This window comes from Phyllobates terribilis, unplaced genomic scaffold, assembly GCF_046119375.1.
Source record: "Phyllobates terribilis strain yellow unplaced genomic scaffold, ASM4611937v1 Scaffold_1343__1_contigs__length_315311, whole genome shotgun sequence".
NCBI classification, from domain to species: Eukaryota; Metazoa; Chordata; class Amphibia; order Anura; family Dendrobatidae; genus Phyllobates; species Phyllobates terribilis.
The window spans coordinates 1-12500 of record NW_027364103.1 but is presented as its reverse complement, the minus strand read 5'-3'; the positions used below and the strand labels follow the sequence as shown (position 1 = coordinate 12500).

Sequence of the window (12500 nt, the reverse complement as noted above, 5' to 3'; positions counted from 1 at the left end):
TCGATCTCGCGTGGCTGAGCGCCACTTGTCCCTCTAAGAAGCTGGACGCGGACTGCGGGGGGTCACGTAGCTAGTTAGCATGCCGGAGTCTCGTTCGTTATCGGAATTAACCAGACAAATCGCTCCACCAACTAAGAACGGCCATGCACCACCACCCACAGAATCGAGAAAGAGCTTTCAATCTGTCAATCCTTTCCGTGTCCGGGCCGGGTGAGGTTTCCCGTGTTGAGTCAAATTAAGCCGCAGGCTCCACTCCTGGTGGTGCCCTTCCGTCAATTCCTTTAAGTTTCAGCTTTGCAACCATACTCCCCCCGGAACCCAAAGACTTCGGTTTCCCGGACGCTGCTCGGCGGGTCATGGGAATAACACCGCCGGATCGCCAGTAGGCATCATTTATGGTCGGAACTACGACGGTATCTGATGGTCTTCGAACCTCCGACTTTCGTTCTTGATTAATGAAAATATTCTTGGCAAATGCTTTCGCTTTGGTTCGTCTTGCGCCGGTCCAAGAATTTCACCTCTAGCGGCGCAATACGGATGCCCCGGCCGTCCCTCTTAATCATGGCCCCAGTTCCGACAACCAACAAAATAGAACCGGAGTCCTATTCCATTATTCCTAGCTGGAGTATTCAGGCGTGGCTGCCTGCTTTGAACACTCTAATTTTTTCAAAGTAAACGCTTCGGGCCCCCGGGACACTCAGTCAAGAGCATCGGGGAGGCGCCCCAAGGCAAAGGGGCTGGGACTGGCGGTAGCACGCCTTGCGGCGGACCGCCAGCTCGATCCCAAGATCCAACTACGAGCTTTTTAACTGCAGCAGCTTTAGTGTACGCTACTGGAGCTGGAATTACCGCGGCTGCTGGCAAAAGACTTGCCCTCCAATAGATCCTCGTTATAGGATTTAAAGTGTACTCATTCCAATTGCCTCGAAAGAGTCCTGTATTGTTATTTTTCGTCACTACCTCACCGGGTCGGGAGTGGGTAATTTGCGCGCCTGCTGCCTTCCTTGGATGTGGTAGCCGTTTCTCAGGCTCCCTCTCCGGAATTGAACCCTGATTCTCCGTTACCCGTGGTCACCATGGTAGGCACAGAAAGTACCATCGAAAGTTGATAGGGCAGACACCCGAATGGATCGTCGCGGTCACGGGGACGTGCGATCGGCCCGAGGTTATCCAGAGTCGCAACGCTTACGGGGAGAGCGCGGCAGGGGGGAGGCCGCGGAGGACCGTCCCGACGCCGCGCCCGGGACCCCGGATTGGTTTTGATCTGATTAATGCACGAATCCCTGGCGGTCAGCGCTCGTTTGCACGTATTAGCTCTAGAATTATCACAGTTGTCCGAGTCAACGGTTTGGAGCGATCAAAGGAACCATAACTGATTTAATGAGCCATTCGCAGTTTCACTGTACCGTCCGTGTGTACTTACACGTGCATGGCTTAATCTTTGAGACAAGCATATGCTACTGGCAGGATCAACCAGGTAGCCCCCCAACACGACTGGACCGCATCGAGGTTCGGGAGAGGAGAGGCCTGCGGGAAGAGAGGGGGGGCGGCGGAAGAGCCCCGCGGCGGCAGGGCGCCCGGACGGAACGGGTATAGGCAGGGCGTGCGGCGTCCGGAGAGGATGCGGGATGGCATGGGGCTTCCCTGGGGGGGGCGGGGAACGGAGCCCTCGCAGCACCGGGGACATGTGCGGGAGGAGCGGCTCGCTGTGCGGTGCGTGGTCCCGAAGCGGCAGGCGTCTGGAAAACACCCCTTGCACGGGGAGGGCGAGGTGACTGGCCTCCGGAGGACACCACGGCCGCCCCCGTCTCACCAACCGCACCCAAGGCAACACACAGGGTCGCTCGGGGAGATGGCGTGCGGGGGTGGGCCTATGTGGCGCCACCGTCTGGCTTAGACCTGCCTCCGCCGCGGGGGGTCCTCGACCCACCGGCGGACAGGCACGAGGATTGGGAGAGGGGGGCTGGCCGTCAGGGTCCGCCGCGGCTCCGGCACTAACCCGACGACGCGGAGGTCGCGTGGGTGGTCGTCGGCCAGGCCGTGTCGGCGTCGCCTTCCAGAGTAGTCCCTCTTCCCGCTCGCGCCCGTAACCTCAAAGGGATGCCCGAGCGGCTTTTCCTCCCAGGGCTGCTCCCCGCCCGGGGGCGGGAGCGCATGGGGAACCCCAGGTCGGCCTTTCACCGTACTCCCTACCTCTTGGCCCTCGTTCCTTCTCCCGTTCTCCATCTAACCCCTTGGCTCTGGGGTTTCCGCGCTCGCTCTCTCTCTCCTTCTCCCTGCCGAGCCGCCAGGGAGGATGAGGGTCGAAGGGGAAAGGTGACGGTCGGGCTGGGGCACACCACACGGTGAGAACCCCCTTCGCCTGCCTCCACACATCTGTCGTCCTCCCCACTGACGTAGGGGCCCGGGAAAAGACTGGAAATCGCGAAGCTCGGCAGTGGCGCGGAGACGCCACCCACCGCCGCCGCTGTCGCCACCGCCGCGGAGGCCGCCCTGTCGGACGCGAGGGGCGGCGCGGGCCTCCGCTGGCCGGTTACGCATCTGGAAGAAAAGGGCCGCCCTCGGAGAAGATCGGTGTGCTTCCCCGCACAGGAAGCGATTCGGACGACGGCCCCCACGCCTGGGTGGGTGGGCGCCACGCCGTTCGCCCGTGCGGGTCGTCGGACCGCTGCCTTCGCTCGGGTCGGGCCAATCTCCCCACGGCTCGGCCACCTCCGCGGACGGGAGGCGAGGCCGGCGTGCGCGCCCAAAGATAGGTGTCGAAAGCCCGGGGGTAGAGGAGGAAGGGGACCGCTCACCTTAAGCCAGCGCGAGCTCCAAAGCCCGGGCCGAGCGAGCGGCGCCACCTCCCCACCCGGGAGCGCTGCGCCAGATCGATCGGAGGAAGAGCAGGGGTGCGTGGAGGGACTTGCCCAAGTACGGAGGCTGCTAACCCCTGTCGTCGGGAAATACGTGCCCAAGAGTCCTGGAAGCGAGACTCGGGTACAGGCGCCCTTGCAGAGGGGGTACTGGATGTGGAACTGGGGTCAAAGCCACAAAAGCATCCGCCCTCATGGAGCCTCTCCCGGGCCTAAAAATCCAGATTTTAGCCTTGACGGCGCCCCCATGTGGAGAACCAGGGCCCGTGGGGGGGGTCTGGCCAGGCTCACTTCAACCCAGGAACACCTCTCTGACTTGGGATAGGCGACCGGCAAAAGTCCCCCCACGCAGCTGCGGAAGCCTGGGTTCAGCCAAGGTGCAGACCTCCAGCCGAACAGGGACTCATAGCCAAAACGCGTACCCGGGCCTACGGAGGTGAAAACCTGCTTAAATGAGTCAAAATGTGTCGGGGCTGAGAGGTACCTCTCTCTCATATATTCTGCCGGTGGTGTGCAAAACTGGGTCTTTGTATGGAGTGTCACCCTATACCCACTTTAGGGACGCATTCCAAAAAGTACCCGATCGCCTGGAACTGTCAGGCGGATTCGGCTCCCTGGAATTTCCTCATTCTGGTTCTTTTTCACTTTTTGTCTCTTTTGCGACATCTAGTGGGCAGGCTGCATTACTGCAACCAGGGACACCTCAAAACGCTTGGAACTGGGGAGCGGGCTCAATTTACTAACGTTTTGCGGGTCCTGGAAGTCAAAATTGTGACTTCTGAAAACGACTAAGTATGAAGGACTCATCGGGCGAATCGCTCTGGAACTGAAATCGGATGCGCTCACTCACATTTTCCCCTCTCTGGAAGTCTGACACAAGTTGAAAAATTTTCTAAGTCCACAAAAAAATTTTTTTCAACTTTTTTTCAATTTTCCCCCTGTGGGATATATATTTTACCCACACATTTGGAGCTCTCCTGGGATGCCCTCTAACATATTATAACCTCATTTTGTGGAAGTTTTCACAAAATTGTGAAATTTTCAAAAAGTCAGAAATTTTGACAAAAACGACTAAGTATGAAGGACTCATCGGATGAATCGCTCTGCAACTGAAATCGGATGCGCGCACTGACATGCTCCCCTCTCTGGAAGTCTGACAAATGTGTGAAAATTTTCTAAGTCCACAAAAAATTTTTTTTACAACTTTTTTTCAATTTTCCCCCTGTGGGATATATATTTTACCCACACATTTGGAGCTCTCCTGGGATGCCCTCTAACATAGTATAACCTCATTTTGTGGAAGTTTTCACAAAAAAGAGAAATTTTCAAAAAAGTCCAAAATTTTGCAAAAACTACTAAGTATGAAGGACTCATCGGATGAATCGCTCTGGAACTGAAATCGGATGCGCTTACTTACATGCTCGCCTCTCTGGAAGTCTGACACATGTGTGAAAATTTTCTAAGTCAACAAAAAAAAATTTTTTCAACTTTTTTTCAATTTTCCCCACGTGGGATATATATTTTACCCACACATTTGGAGCCCTCCTGGGATGCCCTCTAACATAGTATAACCTCATTTTGTGGAAGTTTTCACAAAAAAGTGAAATTTGCAAAAAGTCAGAAATTTTGCCAAAAACGACTAAGTATGAAGGACTCATTGCGCGAATCGCTCTGGAACTGAAATCGGATGCGCTTACTCACATGCTCCCCTCTCTGGAAGTCTGACACATGTGTGAAAATTTTCTAAGTCCACAAAAAAAATTTTTTTCAACTTTTTTTCAATTTTCCCCCTGTGGGATATATATTTTACCCACACATTTGGAGCTCTCCTGGGATGCCTTCTAACATAGTATAACCTCATTTTGTGGAAGTTTTCACAAAAAAGTGAAATTTTCAAAAAGTCAAAAATTTTGACAAAAACGACTAAGTATGAAGGACTCATCGGATGAATCGCTCTGGAACTGAAATCGGATGCGCGCACTGACATGCTCCCCTCTCTGGAAGTCTGACACATGTGTGAAAATTTTCTAAGTCCACAAAAAAAATTTTTTACAACTTTTTTTTCAATTTTCCCCCTGTGGGATACATATTTTACCCACACATTTGGAGCTCTCCTGGGATGCCTTCTAACATAGTATAACCTCATTTTGTGGAAGTTTTCACAAAAAGGTGAAATTTTCAAAAAGTCAGAAATTTTGCCAAAAACGACTAAGTATGAAGGACTCATCGGATGAATCGCTCTGGAACTGAAATCAGATGCGCGCACTGACATGCTCCCCTCTCTGGAAATCTGACACGTGTGCAAATTTTCTAAGTCCTCAAAAAAAAATTTTTTTTCGACTTTTTTTCAATTTTCCCCCTGTGGGATATATATTTTACCCACACATTTGGAGCCCTCCTGGGATGGCCTCTAACATAGTATAACCTCATTTAGCGGAGATTATCACAGAAAAGTGAAATTTTGAAAAAAGTCAAAAATTTTGCAAAAACGACTAAGTATGAAGGACTCATCGGATGAATCGCTCTGGAACTGAAATCGGATGCGCGCACTGACATGCTCCCCTCTCTGGAAGTCTGACACATGTGTGAAAATTTTCTAAGTCCACAAAAAAAATTTTTTTAAACTTTTTTTCAATTTCCCCCCCCGAGGGATATATATTTTACCCACACATTTGGAGCCCTCCTGGGGTACCTTCACACATATTTCCCCTCTCTATAGAGGAAGACTGGAGGGCCTCAGCCCAAAATTCTGGAACTGTTTCTGTACACCGCAGCACTATTAACCACTTCGCACCAGAGCCTGTTTTTGCCTTCGTGACCAGGCCAATTTTTTCAATTCTGACCACTGCCAGTTTATGAAGTAATTACTCTGGAACGCTTCAATGTATTCCCCTGACTCTGAGATTGTTTTTTTCATGACATATTGTACTTCATGATAGTGGTAAAATTTCTTCGATATAACTTGTGTTTATTTGTGAAAAAATCGGAAATTTGGCGAAAATTTTGAAATTTTCAAACTTTGAATTTTCATGCCCTTAAATCAGAGAGATATGTCACACAAAATAGTTAATAAATAACATTTCCCACATGTCTACTTTACATCAGCACAATTTTGGAACCAAAATTTTTTTTTGTTAGGGAGCTATAAGGGTTAAAAGTTGACCAGCGATTTCTCATTTTTCCAACAAAATTTACAAAAACATTATTTTAGGGACCACATCATATTTGAAGTCACTTTGAGGGGTCTTTATGACAGAAAATACCCAAAAGTAACAACATTCTAAAAACTGCACCCCTCAAGGTGCTCAAAACCACATTCAAGAACTTTATTAACCCTTCAGATGCTTCACAGGAATTTTTGGAATGTGGAAGAAAAAAATTAACATTTAACTTTTTTCACAAAAATGTTACTTTAGACCCAATTTTTTTTATATTCACAGGGGTAACAGGAAAAAAATGGACCCCAAATTTTTTTGTGCAATTTCTCTTGAGCGTGCTGATACCCCATATGTGAGGGAAAATCACTGTTTGGGCGCACTGCAGGGTTCGGAAGGGAAGGAGCGCCATTAGACTTTTTGAATGTAAAATTTGTCTGAATAATTAGCAGACGCCATGTTGCGTTTGGAGAGCTCCTGATGTACCTAAACCCCCACAAGTGACACCATTTTGGAAACTAGACCCCTTAGGGAACTTATCTAGATGTGTGGTGAGCACCTTGAACCCCAAGGTGCTTCACAGAAGTTTATAATATTGAGCTGTAAAAATAAAATTTTCACATTTTTCCCACAAAACTGTTTTTCATCCCTTAATTTTGCATTATCATAAGGGTAATAGGATAAATTGCACCATGAAATTTGTTGTGCAATTTCTCCTGAACACGCTGATACCCCATATGTGGAGGCAAATTACTGTTTGGGCGCATGGTAGGGTTTGAAAGGGAAGGAGCGCCATTTGACTTTTTGAATGTAAAATTTGTTTGAATAATTAGCAGACGCCATGTCGCATTTGGGGAACCCCTAATGTGCCTAAACAGTGGAAACCCCCCACAAGTGCCACCATTTTGGAAACTAGACCCCTTAGGGAACTTATCTAGATGTGAGGTGAGCACCTTGCACCCCCAGCTGCTTCACAGAAGTTTATAATATTGAGCCGTAAAAATAAAATTTTCACATTTTTCCCTCAAAAAATGTTTTTCATTCCCTAATTTTGTATTATCATAAGGGTAACAGGATAAGTTGCACCATGAAATTTGTTGTGCAATTTCTCCTGAACACGCCGATACCCCATATGTGGAGGCAAATTACTGTTTGGGCACATGGCAGGGTTTGAAAGGGAAGGAGCGCCATTTGACTTTTTGAATGTAAAATTTGTTTGAATAATTAGCGGACGCCATGTCACATTTGGGGAGCCCCTAATGTGCCTAAACAGTGGAAACCCCCCACAAGTGCCACCATTTTGGAAACTAGACCCCTTAGGGAACTTATCTAGATGTGTGGTGAGCACCTTGCACCCCCAGCTGCTTCACAGAAGTTTATAATATTGAGCCGTAAAAATAAAATTTTCACATTTTTCCCATAAAAAATGTTTTTCATTCCCTAATTTTGCATTATCATAAGGGTAACAGGATAAATTGCACCATGAAATTTGTTGTACAATTTCTCCTGAGTACGCCGATACCCCATATGTGGGGGAAAACCACTGCTTTGGTGTACTGCAGGGTTCGGAAGAGAAAGGAGCGCTATGTTGGCTGGGATAGGCAGCAGACACCATGTCACATTTGAAGAGTCGCTGACATGTCAAAACAGCAGAAACCCCCACAAGTGACCCCATTTTGTAAACTACACCTCTCAAGGAATTCATCTAGGGAAGTAGTGAGTATTTTTTAATTTTTAAATTTATACCATTGGGCAGTGAAAAAAGCATAATTATATTTTTACCACAAAAAAATGTTTTACCCTCAGATTTTACATTTTCACACAGGGCAATGGGTAAAAATGGTGCCGAAATGTGTCACACAATTTCTTCTAAAAGTGGCAATACCCCATATGTGGCTGTATCGTACCACTTAGCCATACGGTGAGATCTGGGGGGTACGGAGTGCTATTTGACAATTGGAGAACAAATTATTGTAGAATAGGCATTTGGATTTGGGAGCACAAAATTTTCTGAATTTCTTTTGGGGGGCAAGGGTCATTTTGCTTTTCCAGAGCCTTTCTGCTACCAGTAACTTGGAAGTCCCTTATATTTTTAACAGATGACGGACCTGAGTGGGGACTAGCTTTTTTTGAGGACTGAGTTGAAGCTTTTATTGGGAACATTTTACGTAACATTTATCCGGCGCTCTAGGCTGAGCACTTACATCGGGGTTTCCATCTAAATTTCCAAGTGATGTAATTCAGATGAAACCCCTGCAGGATCCATTCACTATAATGAGGCAGCAGAGTTACTCTCTACTCCGTCTGGCCTCTGTTTAGCGGTGTCCTTTTTTTCAGAAGTGCACAAAACTGTGGCTAACCGCACTTTTATGCATGCCTAAAACAAATGACACCGTGGGATCCCAGGCTAGACGGCGTCCACAGTGCCTATATCTGCCTCATTACAGGGAATCTTCCATCATGGGTTCCGGCTGAATCACGTATTTCAGAGATTTACACGGAAACTCTGGTGTAAGTGCTCAGCGCAGAGCACAGGATAAATATGAGCAGAGCCTTACTGGGATCTTTGGGAGACATAATAAACAAATCAGTAGCAGGTGAAGAATTGGTTTAATTTATTTTTTACGCCGTTCCTAGTGTGATATAACTGATTAGATTACTTTATTCTTCGGGTCGGTGCGATTACAGAGATACCAGATTTATATCGGGTTTTTATGACTGACAGCTGTCACACACTAAAATACGCTTTTTTTGCAAAATCTAGTTTTTGCATCACCATATTTTGAGAGCTATAATTTTTCCAGATTTCGGCCGACAGAGTCATGTGACGGCTTGTTTTTTGCGGGACGAGTTGACATTTTTATTGGTACCATTTTTGGGTACGTGACATTTTTTGATCGCTTTCTATTCTGTTTTTTGGGAGGTAAAATTAACAAAAACAAACACTTCAGGAATTGTTTTTTGAGTTTTTTTCTATGCCGTTCTGCGTGTGGTAAAAGTGATCAGGCAGCGTTATTCTTCGGGTCAGTACGTTTACAGCGATACTACACTTACTGTATTTTTTTTAATGTTTTGGCACTTTTACACAATAAAACAATTTTATAGAAAAAAAAAAATTTTTTTGCATTGCTTTATTCTGAGCGCTATAACTTTTTTATTTTTCGTCTGATGGAGCTGTATGGCGGCTTTTTTTTATGACGTTTTCAGTGGTACCATTTTTATTTCTATTCTGCTTTTTGATCGCATTTTTTTCCACTTTTTGTTTGGCGATATGATGAAAAAGCATATTTTTTTGCTCCGTTTTTTTATTTATTTTTATTACGGTATGCACAGAAGGAGTTAATTAGTGTGACAGTTTTATAGCTCGGGTTGTTTCGGACGCGGCGATACCAAATATGTGTACTTTTTTTGGTTTTGTAAAAATATATGGATTTATTGGTTTAATATTTTATTTATTTATTTTTATTTATTTTGTGATTTTTTTTTAATAGTTTTAAAACTTTTTTTTTACTTTTTTTTTACATTTTTACTTAGTCCCTGTATGGGACATTAATTTTTATTTTTCTGATCACTGATCTCATGTAATGTAATAGACATGTATTACATTACATGAGATCTTCACTGACTGTTTCAGTCAGTCTCCTCTCTGGCTCAGCTTGCAGGCTGAGCCAGACAGGACACCATATATGGCAGAGCTGGAGGCGGTCATGTGACCTCCAGCTGCCATAGCAACCCCAGGCCCTGAAAGGAAACGGAGGTCTTCGGAGGTAAGACGACCCCCTCTCCTCCTGCTGTCTCCTATTTGCCGCGATCACTATAGATCGCAGCATATAGAAGACAGCAAAGGGTTAACATCACCGGGACCTGATCTAATCAGGGCCTGATGATGTTCCCTGTCAGAGCTAACGCTCTGCACCGGAATCGCAGTGCTTGCAGGACCCTGGGGGTCCTGAGCGCTGCGCGACCACCCACCGTTTTTAAACGTCGGCGCTGCACAGAGTCCAGGCAGCGCGGACGTTTATCTACAGTGGGCGGTCGGGAACCGGTTAAGTTTTACTTTGGCTGTGTTCACACATGTTGTGTTTTTCAGCTTCAGAAAACTGCATCAAAACACAATCTCTGGCAGGAAATCAGCTGCGTCAAAAACGTTTTGCTGCGTTTTTTGATGCATTTTTTGTGAGTTTTTTCAGCGATTTTTTTCACTGTCCTGTCTCTATTTATGCATGTACATAAAGTTCTGTTAAAAAAGAACCCCATTCTATTTCACCATCAAAAACGCTGCTGCAAATTTTGGTGCATTTTTTTAGCGTTTTATTCATCACTGTATAATGACGTGATTTTCCTCCAAAATATCAGTAATTAATGGGGGCACTCTCCTACACCTCTACTGAGGTCCGATATTAAGGCTATGTGCACACTATGCAGAAATGCTCAGGATTTTTTCCTGAGCGTTTCTGCATCTTTCTGGCAGGAAAAAAAGCATGCGGATTGTACATGTGGTTTCCTGCCAGGGACATGCGGAAATGAAGCGGTCTTCACTTTCATTTCCGCATGCGGGTTGACAAGTGCTTCCCAAGCGATTTTAGCATCACTTGGAAAGTGCTTGTCAACTTCACACTATATAAATCCATGCAACCGGCATGGATTTATATAGTGTGTGAATGTCAAAAAATAAAAAACAAATATATACTTTACACTCTGATGGCCCCCGGTGTCCTGCTTCATCGGTTCCGGATGCCGGCAGTGAAGACTTTAGGACCTTCCGACGTCAGCGTCACGTGACCCGTCACATGACTCTGACGTCAGCGAAGGTCCTTCATTCAACCGCGAAGTGCGCGGGAAGCCGGCAGGAGGCAGCGCGGGCCGTCAGAAGGTGAGAATATATATATTTTTTATTTTATTCTTTTTTTTTTTAATGGTACCTGGGTCTGGATGAGAGTCCTCTCCTCCACACCCGGATACCATCCGCACATTAGACCGCATGAAAAGCGCATCAACATATACAGTGATGCGGATTCCATGCGGTCTAATGCAAGTCAATGGCGGCAAAAGAGCAGCGTTTCCGCAAAATTAATTGACATGCTGCGGATTTTTGACCGCAGCATTTACGCTGCGGAAAAATCCGCATCATGGGCACAGCACATGCGTATTTCAATTGGGGAACATTGCTGCCCTTCTACCATGCGTTTTTCATGCGTTTCCGCGGTGTTTACGCAACTGCAAAAACGCCGCGGAAACGCATGAAAAACGCATCGTGTGAACTCAGCCTCACTATTAACATCAAACTTGACTATTAATAATTAATTTCCACTAATGTTATCTGGGCCTTATACTATATACCAACTGAGACAAAATCGTGTGCTAATAAAAGGTATTTATTACACAAAAGTCTACAGTTAATATACTACTATGTATCACACTAACACAGTACACAAAACGGATTCACAATTCCCAATTACCTAATATATTTTCCACCCACGTTTGCTAATCACTCATGCAATATCGGCCCACCCAACTATACCAACTTTGCCTATATATATCTATCAATATCTAGGAGGGTTAGTACAGGGTATGTAGGGCTAGTAAGTAAAGAAGTTACAGGGAAAGAGAGATACTCAGCCATGTGTTGTTATGTCCATCTTCAAGAGTCTAAGGGGCCTTAGCACATGTGCATTCTGGGGTTTTAAGTCCAGCCAGTGTCCAGCTTCATGTCACAGGAAATGATGTATTATTCCCTGCCCACTGGCTAAGATCTTTGTTCATGTCCAACCATACTCGCAAAACCTGTTTTAGCACATGGCTGGACATTCTATTGAAACCTCCCCCAGCAGCAAACAGACTGAAACACATGGGGAGATGTGGGGCCAATATATACATGTATACTTATCTGCAAGCATGGCTAGCATGCAGATACGTATATACATGTACAACCTGGAACACTTCCCTTTACAACCACCCATTATTTCCCATGGGTGAAAAAACACTGACAAAAATGCTGGAAGTGACATGCTCTATTTTCCAAAAACCCAACCAAGGCACAAAATACGCAACAACAAAAAAGCATGATGTGTGAACAGACAATTCTGGTTTCTCATAGACTTTGCTGGTAGGTACTGCAAAACACAGCTGAAAATTTGCATAAAAATCTGCAGCAAAAAATGCTAAAAAAAACACAACATGTGTGAACATAGCTTTTAAGTGAAGTTTAACTTGAACTTATTATATGTTGTCAAAATTACTCACAAAACGTCGCTTTCAAAAGCCACAAAAGACGACGGAGGGGTTTCCTCATTTCTTGTGAATTTCTTTCTGTAGAAACATACAAATCAAGGTCTGTGTTAAGAGTCAAAGTGAAAAGAAAAATACTATTTTAAATGATAAAACCATCAAGGTAGAGGGAGTTGTACTTGCAAATGTGGAGTGAAGAAATGTTCATTGTTCTTATGGGTCTTAATTCACCAACAACTACTTGGATATTGCATTTTAC

The 12500-nt window shown here is 45.7% G+C and overlaps 1 pseudogene; it reads right to left on the bottom strand.

The window, feature by feature from the left end:
• Window positions 1-1480, bottom strand: part of LOC141244081 (18S ribosomal RNA) — a 1868-nt pseudogene extending 388 nt beyond the window's left edge.
• Between the last annotated feature and the right edge of the window lie 11020 nt (window positions 1481-12500).